The 12,736-nt window shown below is 46.1% G+C and overlaps 1 pseudogene; it reads right to left on the bottom strand.

Moving 5' to 3' along the window:
• Positions 1–5,039: 5,039 nt before the first annotated feature.
• On the bottom strand, positions 5,040–8,168 carry LOC134460158 (uncharacterized; annotated as a pseudogene).
• Between the last annotated feature and the right edge of the window lie 4,568 nt (positions 8,169–12,736).

Raw genomic sequence — 12,736 nt, 5'->3', positions numbered from 1 at the left:
CTGGAAATTCTGCATGTTTTTTTTTTTTTTTAAATAACTGACAGTGGTATTATTTTAGTATTTTTAGAATTCTTGCACACCTCCTTTTGCCAGGTGCGTAGGAGTGGAACCACTGGGTCACCAACATAGAGACAAAAAAGCTCCCGCTGCACCTGTTCACATTTGCAGATTTTTTTACTTGCGCCGTTTCGGTCTATGACCTTCTTCAAGCAATTCCTTCAAGTGGTATTATTTTGAAATGTATTATAACACCATTATAGATACAGAATTACAAACTGACTTCATTTAGAGTCTAAAATCAAGCCGCTTTTGGAAATGCAGCGCGGGAACAACAGAAATTCGGACGTAAAACTTTCCAATATCACGCAAAATTCGTGTAAGTTATTCAGTAACTAGAATTATTTTGAGTAGCTTAACTGTTGAACACATTATTTCTAACTACTAAAACGTGAGGATATTAGGACACAGAAGACGTCGCCAAATCAGCTGGGAACCGTAACCGGTTGGTAATTTATCTTTTTGCAAATAGCCCACTGCAAAGGGTGTTACCTTGTTCTTAATGAATCTTCCCCCCAACAACAAAAATGCGGGGTGTGGTCATTGCGTTCTGACAGAGTTGCGTTTGAGGGAAAAGACGCACACTAGTAGTCTATTTGATTAGCGGTCCCACGGCCCAAGCAGCCCAATGGTGCGAAACTGAAAGTTGACTGCGGCCCTGGAGGTTGTGAGCTCGGCCCAATTTTGGGCCACGGCCCTATGGTTAAGAATCCCTGATTTAGACCATTGATTTACTGATGTGTTCTGTCTGATTTTCTGGGCACTTCAAAGATAGTATGCACTTGCATTGCTCACGCTAAGTTTGACCTAGGCCTATAAGTACCCGACAACCCTGCATTTTTTCCTTCAGCACTACATCAGACCCCTTACAACACAGAAATAACTATTAGGATAAGGATAAAGTCCAGTTGGAGTGCTTCCTGGAACTGTCTAGTTTTTTAAGATGGTGCTCTTTAAGATGGTGACAGGCTTGGTTGATTTCAATTTTTTTTTTAGAAATACCAAGGCACTCATCTTGTTTGTAATTAAAATGCCTTTTTTTGTTGGGCATAGCATGATTAAAATACTCTCACTTCCTGACGAAGGCTTCATGCCAAAACGCGTCGAAGTATTTTAATCATGCTAAACTTTTTTGAAAACTATTAGGATAAGATGGGGGGGGGAGGGTTAAAGAATAGAAAAGAAAAAGAAAGAAAGAAAGAAAGAATAAAGCTGTAAACTAACCCATGCCCATCAGTTTCTTCTGTTCGCTAACACACAATTTTTGCAACTTTGACTGCTTTTTCACACAGATGCACAACCCTAGACACTCATTGGCTGTCGACCTGACGAAGACAATATAAAACCTATCCTGATTGGGCTAGCTGCGATGGGGCGGGACGCCACTTGCAAAACTCCATTGCTCAGGCGTTTTCCTTGCCTGATTATCATGACTTTCAAATCTCTTCGAGATTTAGGCCCAATTCGAAACGGGAGGCAGTGACTCGATGACTCTCCTCCTACATAAACATGTCACTGATCAGATAGGTGAAGTTAGCTGATGAGGCAGCCGTTACAAACGGCACTAACGAGTGCGCCGCCTTGCACATTTGATGTTACGGCGATTCTATGGCGGGAGTTACGTTCATCACGTTAGCGTTTAGCTTACGCATGCTATTTGAATGATCGTCAGACAGCGGGATCGTAAAATAGGCTATAAATAGATCTAGTAACAGCATATTTAGATACTACAATGTTGATTAATCCATTCGATTTTCAATATCTACATACATAAATGTCAGAATAAAGAGTAAGATAAGGTAGTAGCTTGGGTAGTAGCCATGTTTGTTTTTCAGGTTTCCGGTTGAGAGGGAGGTGGCGCACCGCCACAGACCTGTATTAGTTAATACAGGTCTGTGCGCACAGCATGTTGGGTACCAAGGCAGCGAAGTCAGCATCTGATGTATCCTCGAAGTATCCTCGAAATATCCTCGTTACGCCCACAAATGCAGTCAACTGCCGCGAGAGGAAATAAAGCAATTTTTCGTTTCGATCCACACTTCATGACTCGATGTCCAGTTAGCTCACTGGAAGGACAGCTGCCTTCCCTGTTTCGAATTGGGCCTTAGTCTGACCAGGAGCATAACAACGAACATTCTTAATGGCATTAAAAATGGCATGGTTGACCCACCTCCCTTCGTTTGCTATTGGTCGAGGGCAGAACAGGCTGAGCCAAAGTTTAAACCAAACATTTCTTTGTCCCAATAGAACGCCTCTGCTTGAACAACGTCACCGCCTTGAACACGGCTCTACCCAGGGCAGTTGGAAATGCTCAAAGTTGATTAGTTCCCGACAAAGTGGGTGGAGTTTCCCGCTGTGGAGGGAAGGGAATCTTAATGAACCTGAGCTAGTGTAGCTGCGCCGAAGGTGTTGTGTTACTGCGAGGGTGGAGCCTGGGTAGTGTTTTCCCTCCCTTCCAAGTCACGCTCTCTTCGAATGAAGCAAGAAGGGTGCAATAGAGAGATGGCTCCTTCATCTCACTCAAAGAAACGGCTACATATTCATGTCCTATTGTTCTTTTTCGTAAGAATCAGTTCACCATCTCCATGGGAGCCTAAAAAAAGTTATGAGGTAGGGATGAAGGTGTCGGAATTGCGACATGTCGGAATAGCGACATATCGGTTCAGTTGGTTGTCGGAATAGCAGTATGTCGGAATAGCGCTTGCCCCCCAGGGGCTGGCCCAGCCTAGCCAGCACACACATAAAGAGAAAAACAGGGGGGGGGGGGTTATATGTACACAAGCATTCCACTGACACAAGAAGTGTGTGTGTGTGTGTGGGGGAGGAGGCTGGGGGGCGTAGAGAAACACAGGCATGCACCCACACCAAGAGAAAGCAGTGGGGACACATACACACAACAACAACAAAGCAAAGACTGAGGGGCCCCAGATACAAGCACACAACCCACACCAAGACTGGGGGCATGACACAATGGCACCCACAGCAGGAGTGGAGGGATACACAAGTATACCGCCTACATGTGGGGCCGTGATACACAAGTAAACCACCCACACCAAGGAAAAGTGTGGGTGGGTGGACATACATGTCAGGGGAAAGCAGAAATATGCTGAAATGACAGCTGGCTCCGCTCATTTGTGGTAGTTTACTATATTGACCCTCACAGAACCAGAGGGGAAATAATAAGATTTATTGTAGTCGTTTGCTTGTTACATCTACTGTATTCACATTGGGAAGATACCATTCATTTGCACTTTTGTACACTTTTTGTGCACATTTCCTGTCTGTTCTTCACTGTCCTGCCTAATAATATTTACAGTTTTATACCTCAAAGTCACATGAACTTTATTCGTTACTGAAAAGGAGGCACCTCATGGACTTTGCTTCCCACTAACCACAACCACAGCAATAACGGTCTGGACATTTCAGTTATGGACCATGTGAAATCAGATATCCTTAATCCTGACCGTGGTTTGGGGTTAGTTTTGCTGGGCAGAATGATAGAAATGTAGTCTGAAAGAAGTCTGAGGAAAAATCGTTTTGTGTCTGCGTGAGGACATGGTGGTAATTGATAAATAAATAAAAAATGAGACTCAGCTCTGCAGATTTTTAAAGTTTGTCGCTTTTTCACGCAACCAAAATTATTTATTTCACTCCAGAAGTTGAGCGCACCCTGTGAAAGCGAAAGCCTGATACGGTACACTTGAGGAAATGTAGTCTGACCAGTGTTTATGTGAGGAGTAGCTACTGTATGACACACTTATTGAGACAATAAATCTTCGAGAGTAGGGACACAAAAGGCTTTTGGTGTCTGGTTCATAGGGTACACTGTAGACACTTGACAGACACTTGACTATGGGAAGCAAGCAGTGTTGGGCAAGTTACTCAAAAACTGTAATGCATTACTGATTGCATGTTACTGTCTTTTCAAAATAATCCCTTACACTACAATATATACTATATTTAAAATGTAAGGCATTACACTACCTTTACGTTACGTTCGCCAAAAGAACTGTCAGCCTAAATATGGATCTGGCAATTTATTATAGTGTAGGCCTAAATCAAGCTCATGAGTCATGACTTTTTCACCTCCCATCCAGGAGGTGTTTTGGCAGCATGCAGACTAAAAAACTACCAGGTTCAGGAATGGCGTCTTTCTGACCCACCACACTGAATACATTACTGCATTACAGCAAAAAGTAAAGCATTACAGTACTGCTCAACACTGGAAGCAAGTGAAATGCCTACCTGAGATGTCAGTCGACTGAATATTTCACCGGGAAGATACCGCACACTCGTCTGTACAATGCTGAATTTTATTGCACAAACAACGTTTCGGCCAGTGTGGCCTTACTTTGTGCAATACAATTCAGCATTGGATGAACAAGAGTGTGCAGTATCTTCCCTCTGAAGTGAACAAGTAGGCTACCTGCTACCTGCGCCTCGAAACTTCTGGTGTGTGTTGGCTTTCTCCTCAAAAAGTTGACTTAATATCTATCATCGGAAGCAGGGCCGTCCACAGCTTTGGCTGGGCCCTGGACAAAGTCATGTGACAGGGTCCCTCACCCAATGCATAGCCTGAATTCAATGAGGGCCCAAATCTGGGCTGTGTGCACCCTCTTTTCCAGGGCCTGGGTCATGAATATGACGCCGGCATTTACCTTACCTTTACCTTTTGTCCACCCCGCCGGGCTCCCTGATCCAAAGCACTTTGTAGCTATTCAGATGTAATTTATTACTTTGCACAGATAAGGGAATGCTGTTGAACTCAGTTTTATTTAGGCTGACCACTTAGTGTTGCATAAAACTTAATGAAAATAACTTTATGTTTCAATCATTTCAAGTACGGTCTAGTTTTAGGCAACCAATTGAAGTTTTCAAGTGTTTGTCTTGAGAGTTTTGGTTGATGAATTTTTTGATCAGACAGACCGTGAACACAACACGACACGACACGACACGACACAGCACAAAGCAACGCGTTCTAACATACACTATTGTGCAACTTAAGACACATCGTCAGTGTTGTGACCTGCGATCATTGGGTGTTTCGGGTCTCACAACATACACCCTCACCAGGGGACCCAACCGGGGGTGATCAAGCCCCGGCTTGTGTCTTAAGAGCATTTATTTGTCCACGGATCGCCCCGCTTGATCCACAGCCATCTGGACGCCTTCTCCGCTGCGTCACTGATGTTTCTGATGGCTTTTCTGTTCTGCAGTCCTCTCAGTCCCAGCATCTTCAGTGCCCTGATGAGAGACTGGCCAGCAAAACCTCTGCATCCGACCTCGATGGGGTTGCATCGGGTCTTCCATCCCCTGCTTCGGCATTCACTTGCCAGCTCCTCATACTTGGCCCTCTTCCTCTCAAAAGCCTCCTCCATCCTGTCTTCCCAGGGGACAGTCAACTCCAGCAGGACCACTTGCCTCGTTGTTTCCGACACCAGGACCATGTCTGGCCTGAGGGTGGTCACTGCGATGTTCTCTGGAAATTTGAGCTGTCTCCCTAGGTCAACCTTCAACTGCCAGTCCCTGGCTGTTGCCAGCAGCCCCCCTGGTTGTCTCCTTAGCTGCTGTGGTTTCTCCCCAGCCTTAACAAAGGCGATGGCCTGCCTTGCTGGTTGTTGGTGTTTGCTGGTGGAGATCCCTGCGCTGATGGCCTCTGCAATGACCCGTAGCACTTGGTCATGGCGCCACCGGTATCGCCCCTCTCCCAGTGCTCTGGGGCAGCAGCTAAGGATATGTTCCAGTGTTCCTGCTTTCTGGCAGAGAGGGCACAGTGGATTCTCAGCCAAGCCCCAACGGTGGAGGTTGGATGGGCTTGGGAGTACATCATAGACGGACTGGATGAGGAATTTGATCCGGTGTGGCTCGGATCGCCATAACTCTGACCACGAAACCTTCCGAGCCGCTGCCTCCTCCCAGCGAGTCCACGCCCCCTGCTGCCGCATCCCTACCATCCTACTGCAGCGGGCTTCCTCCACACCTGCCCGGACCTCCTCCTGGATCAGCTGACGCCTTTCCTTCCCCTTGGCCTTGTTGTAGGAGGGTCTAGGGTTGCTTCCCAGTCCTGCCCGCCCTGATGCCACTGTTCCCACCAGCTCACTGTGCCGCAAGCGGGACTCAGCCTGGTTGACTGCCTCTTGAGCACACCACTTCCTGCCAGTCCTGACTTCTATGCCAGCCGAGGAGACTTTGATGTCCCTGGAGTCCCTATACAGCAGCACCTCTCTTGCTCGGGTCACCATGAACTCCTCCGTCAAACTGCTGAAGGGTAGCTCAAGCTTGTTGTTCCTCCCGTACAAGGCGACACTGCTGAGGCTTCGTGGTAGGCCCAGCCACTTCCGCAGGAAAGAGCTGACCTTCCTCTCGAAGCACTCGACGGTGGTGATTGGCACGTTGTAAACAAGCAGTGGCCAGAGCAGTCGAGGCAGGATACCATGCTGGTAAAGCCAGGCTTTAAACTTGCCTGGTAACCCTGACTTATCCACTGCTGTCAGCCAGGTTCCCAACTCCTCCGTTGTTGCTTGGAGTGCTGCAGTGTCCCTCAAGGTGCAGTCATAGATCTTGCCTAGACTCTTGACTGGCTTCTCTCCCACAGATGGAATTTGGGTGTCTCCTATTGAGAAGCGGAACNTCTCTGAAACCTTCCCCTTTTTCACCACCAGGGACCTGGACTTGGCTGGCTTGAAGTTCATCCGGGCCCAGTTGATGAGATGTTCTAGGCCTTGGAGGATCCATCTACAGCCCGGGACAGATGTTGTAGTCACCGTCAGGTCATCCATAAATGCTCGGATGGGAGGCTGACGCATACCAGAGTTGGTGAGTGGTCCTCTGCACTCTACCTCTGCTGACTTCACCAGCATATTCATGGCCAAAGAAAACAATACCACAGAAATGGTGCATCCTGTGATAATGCCTTTCTCCAGTCGATGAAATGCAGATGTTACTGCTCCAGAAGTGACTCTCAGACTGAAGCAGCTGTAATAGTCCAGTATGAGGTCTTTGATCTTGCCTGGAACGTGGTGTCGGTCGAGCGAGGTTTCCACCAGCTTGTGTGGCATGGACCCGTAGGCATTGGCCAGGTCAAGCCAAAGGACTGCCAGATCTCCTTTGCCTTCTTGTGCCTCCCGGATCAGCTGGGTAACGACTCCTGTATGCTCGATGCATCCTGGGACCTTCGGGACTCCTCCCTTCTGCACAGAGGTGTCGATATAAGTGTTCCTCAGGAGGAACTCCATCAAGCGCCGGGCAACAATACTGAAGAATATCTTGCCCTCGACACTGAGGAGTGAGATGATCCTGAATTGCTCGATGGTACTTGAGCTCTCCTCCTTTGGAATCCAGACCCCCTCTGCGTGTCTCCACTGCTGTGCCACCTTCCCCCTTCTCCAGATGACCCTGAGGATTGTCCATAGTCGCCTCAAGAGTCTGGGGCATCTCTTGTAAACAACATATGGCACTCCGCTGGGGCCTGGTGCTGAATTTGATCTCGCTGCCTTGACAACCTCCTCAACTTCTTTGAAAGTTGGCTCCTTCTTGTTGAAAGCTGAGGTGGGTATTGGCGGGGTTATCAAGGTTCTGCATGGCCCAAGCTCTTCCTCTCTTGCATCGTCACTGTAGGTGGCATTGAGGTATGTATTGACCTCGTCTTCAGTGCAGGCAAGATGGCCACTTCTCTTTTGACCAAGGATCTTCTTGGTGAACCCAAAGGGATTTGAGATGAAGGCTGCACGTCTCCTGGCTCTCTCTCTACCTCTCCTTCTATGCCACTCTGCTCGACGGAGGGTGACGAGCCTTTTCCTCAGTATGCTTCGGAGCTCTGACAACCCGGCCTTCTCCTCCTCTCTTGCCACCTTAAACTGCCGACCAAGCAGTCAAAGTTCCTGCCGCAGCTGGCTGATTTTTAGCTCCCGTCTGTTTGGCTCCCCTGCGCGTCTGGTTGGCAGTTGTTCCTTTATGCCAAATCTTTCTGCTCCGATGTTGATGATCATTGCAGACATTGATAGCAGCTTCTGGTCCGCATCTCCCCTTGCAGTAGCGTCAAGGACTTGGTTCAGATCTTCATCAAACTGGAGCCATTCTCTTTCTTTGTTGGCAGCAGGCCACATAACCCGACGATGTTCGGAATGCTTAAAACGAGGAAGGACTTGTGGGGCGTGGAGGGTCTGGGCACTGTGGGTTGACTCCTGGCCGGGCTCCTCCTGCGTCTCACCAGGCACTGGACCTGTGCGTTGCACCACCTGCCTCCCCGTCAAACATTTCATTTTGGTCTGGTGGATCTTTAGACCATGCGGGTTCTTGCAGACTTTGCCACAAGGACAGACTGCACTCGTAGTCGTTTTTCCATTCCGGTTCTTTGCCTGTTCATCAGTCCTGTTGGACGCAAGGTGTGGCGAATCTGTATGGCTGTCCTGGCCATATTCCATGACGTTATCAGTTAAAGTCATATTAAATCAATGACAGTCAACAAATGTGTTTGTAGTTTATTAAATTTCAAATTCCAACAGTAAAGAAAAGTATGTGTAGAGTAAGAACTATCTACAGTAGATATGGTGTGTGTGTGTGTGTGTGTGTGTGTGTGTGTGTGTGTGTGTGTGTGTGTGTGTGTGTGTGTGTGTGTGTGTGTGTGTGTGTGTGTTAGTATGCATGCTTTTTAAAGTAGTGCCCAGAGGGCCTCCTTGTCCGCTACGTCAGGTTCTGCCTTGCAGGGGCGTGTTCTGGGGTCCATGGCTCCCCCTGTGCTTCACCAGCCAGGACTTCACATATGGTGTTGAATTTAACTTTGTGAGTGGCGGGCCATTCAGGTGAAGAAACATCAAGGACGACACAGTGGTAATGTGCAGACTGCATCTCAGGGGGCACACTATGATGTTCATTAAGGTGAACCCTTTCTCACACTCAGCAGTGCTAACTGGAATGAGATGGTGGACATTCATGAGTGGTGCAAGGTTTTCTGGAATGATGCTTGAGTTATCCTTGAAGTCCCTGAAGCGGATGAAGCCTTCAAGAATTTTTCTGTCATCAAGTCTGAACCTTTGGGCAAGTTTTTTCACATTGGATTCCCCATATGGTTCCTTTAGGGGAATAGGCCAGTTTGCTGGAAGAAGAACTTTAAAGTGGTCCAGCAATTCACTGTATTGGGCCTTGTTTTCAGCTGACACACTCTGTTGATTAGATGAGCCTGTAGTGAACAATCTGTCCTCCAGGTTCTCAATGAGTGAGTGAAGGAACTCTGATGAGTTTATCTACCTTGCCCTTTGGGTGCTTCTTAGTTGAATCCCGTTAAACTCGTGCTTTTCTGTAGCTTGAAGGGCCTCCTGCCTCTTGTCACCTGGACAGGTAATCATTGAGGAAACAATGCAAATTGTTTGTCTCATTAATGTGTCTGCTCTTGTGAGGGTCATTCCTCTTTCTTGCAAGCTCAGAGAGAGGTGGGAGATCTCCTCTAATGTGTCATACATGAGGGCTAAATCACATAGGAATTCCTCTTGCTCCATTTTGGTCATAAGACCTCTGTACATTGCATTGTCATTTTCCTCTCTTGTGACATCTACTGATGCAGCACTGAAGTGATGATACAGGGCCTTGTAGGAATTCCATACAGCTTTCACAGTTCTGAAACTGCTGGCTGCCCATCTGACATCAAGGACCCTCCCAATCTTTTGCAGATTTACCTCAAGAGTTTGTGCATGCTCAGCCAGTTCCCGGCAGTTTTTTGGTGACCTGTGGTAGAGTGTGTAAATTTTGTCTAAAAAAGACTTGAAATGATGGACATTGTTAGTGTGCTTGACTGTGTCTCCAACAGCCAATTCCAGCCTATGGTTTAGGAAGTACCACACAATGAGAAGTGGATACAGGAGTTGTAGGCGTGCAGCTACCCCTGACTTCCGGCCCTGCATGGCACTTACGCAATGAAATTTTCTTTGATGAAATCTTCATCCATTCCCCAAGTCTGGAGGCACTGTAGTAAACTCTTAGTTATGCTCTCAGCTGACTGACTTTCCAGCTCCACCAAATCCAGAAATACTACTGTGGGTAAGCCACTTAAAATGGATGTTAAATAAACAACCAGGGCTGATTTCTTGCTAAGAGTTGTTGATTCGTCAATTAAAACACTAAACCTTTGGTGTTCAGTTACGATATGGTTCAGAGCTTTCTTCCTCATTTCATGAGATGTGCGGTCTATTATATTTTTTGCAGTGTATCTTGAATGTAGAGTGATACTCATGTCAAGGCCATTCTCTTGCTGGAGCGCCACAAGTTCGTGGTAGTCTGTGAATGGCCTGTTCTTCTTTGCCATGAAGTAGGCTGTTCGAAACAGTGAGACTGTCTTCTGTTCTTCACTCTCCAGTTGTTTTTGCATTGATACATCTATTGTGTGTTTTGTGTTCACTATGTTTTCGGCTGCCTTGTGGCTCTTTGATGATGTGTGTTTGAAAATTTTACTTCTCAAGCATGACAACTGATACTGGTGATCACCATTGCGACTGTATGTGACTTTAGTTGCGGCTCATTCATTTGAGAGACACATTCCTGTTTCTTTAAACACTCCAAGGCCTTTCACTTCTTTTGCAGATTTTGCATCCAAGATATTCACCATTGACAATAAGCTAAGGTTTATCTTTTTTAAACCGTATGTGTTGTTTTCTGTCCAGATACTGGGATGGCATCTTCTCTCTCTTTCTACTCTCACTGTGTCTTCAGTTTCAGATTCTGATTCTCCCTCAACTTCAGACTCGCCATCTCTCCTGTCCCTGTTTCTTCTCTTACTCCTCTCGCACTACCCGTTTTCTTCATCTCCTATTTCATCTTTCTCTGTTTCCTCATTCTCTGTTGGTCCTCTTTCATTTCCTCCTCTTTCCTCTTCTATCTCCATCTGATCTCCTGGTGTTTCTCTTCTCCCTGTGATCTCTGTCTCATTGCCTGTACCATCACTGCCTGAAAAAAGTAGAATTTAAGAGTTGTGGGGCTGAGAACACCAGTTAAGCAGCCTGCCAATTACACTGGCAACATAAGTTAAAGGATCACTCATGTAGGCTATAACTACCTATAGGGCCGTACACACACGTCGCTACTAGTTACTCGCTCAGCGGATGAAGTCAATAGAATGTCGATGTGTTCCAGCAAGGCGAGTAGGCGAGCACTGTACAAGCGATGCGATGTGGGCGGATTCCGAGATCTTCGCGCGAGGCGAGTAAGCGAGTAACCAATTGGAATGTAGAGTTCGGTACTTCTCGCTTGTTCATTGGCAGTTAAAGCCGCGGGAACTTTTCAGTGAACGTTCCATGAAAGAGTGGCGAGTAGGCGAGCAAGCGAAAAGCTAGCTTTGTGTGTGTGCGCCGCTTAAGTCAGCATAAATAGCCTATACAGCATGTTTTTATGTTATATTGATTTATATTTAGAAAATATACGATTGCTATTTATGTTTTACACGTGCCAATTCAATGGCTGTTTAAAAAAATCATATATAAGCCATCATATAAATCGTATTTTTGCGGTATTTAGAATGACAATTGACCTTTTAATTGATTTGCTATTCTCATTTCACCTTGAAGCACGAGAACGTCTTGTGCGGTAAAATTATTGTTGTAAAATTACACTGGTGGCATTGCTAGCTTTCGTGATGTATGACTAGCGGTGGGTGACGAGTGCAATACAAGGATAGCATGACTACGCATTAGCTAATCTGAAAGCTCGTTCTGTCATTGCCATAATTCGTCAAGTCAAACTTATTTATAAAGCACATTTAACGACTCATGTAAATTGATCTCTGTCAGTCTTACTTTGTACTTGAGGCCTTTTGCTGGCATCTGCGGAAGTGGAAGCACTGGATGGTCTCTTCAAATATCTCCTAATATCCATGATGATTAACTTTGAACAGGTAGGGAGGCAGGCAACTACACAACGTGTATTTATATATATATATATCCCTGGATCCTGATTGGTGTCGCCGCCGCAGCCGAAAGGCACTGATTGGAAGGTCACATACCCGAATACAGAGCAGATGAAAATGATTCCTACTAAAGCGTTAAGTATGTTCAACAATATTTTTTAAATGACACCAAATTTATTTTGGATTATTCCAACGGCAGATCACAAGGCGCAGGGAACTTTGACGTGCGTAATTGCCATTAAGAGCTGCATAAACGTTATCTAGAGGTGGGTAAACGCTATTTAGAGGTGGGTAAACGCTATTTCCTACATTCCAGAGGCGCGTAAACGGCGTTTACGTGCATTTACTCTCCACTACAGCCCTGCATCTCATGAATTGATTTTCTGAGCACTTCAAAGAAACTTTCCTTTCAATATGCAGTGGCATTGCTCACTAATTGGTGAGCTTTAATAACCACATCATTCTTCAACAAACGTGGAACTCGAAAAGGTAAGTAAAACAAAAGGTAAGTATAAACTTCAAAACATTAACGGAGGTACTCTCTTTCACAGGAGGAAAACAAAGGGGTCTTGACACAAGCGAGACCAGACAAGAACTGAAGCCAAAGGTTGAACTTAAAAAGCATCTCTAATGAGGCAATGAAGACCAGGTGTCTTTCAGCTGAATATGGTGATCATGTGATTAGGAGCACTCAGTTCATTAAAAGACTGGTGCAGTGGACCTGATTGGTGCTCGTTGAGTGGAATTGGAGTCTGTGAGTGGAAGTGGAAGTGGAGTTTCTAAAGCCGT

This window comes from Engraulis encrasicolus, chromosome 2 (assembly GCF_034702125.1).
Source record: "Engraulis encrasicolus isolate BLACKSEA-1 chromosome 2, IST_EnEncr_1.0, whole genome shotgun sequence".
Taxonomy (NCBI): Eukaryota; Metazoa; Chordata; class Actinopteri; order Clupeiformes; family Engraulidae; genus Engraulis; species Engraulis encrasicolus.
This window is presented reverse-complemented; position numbering and strand designations above follow the sequence as displayed.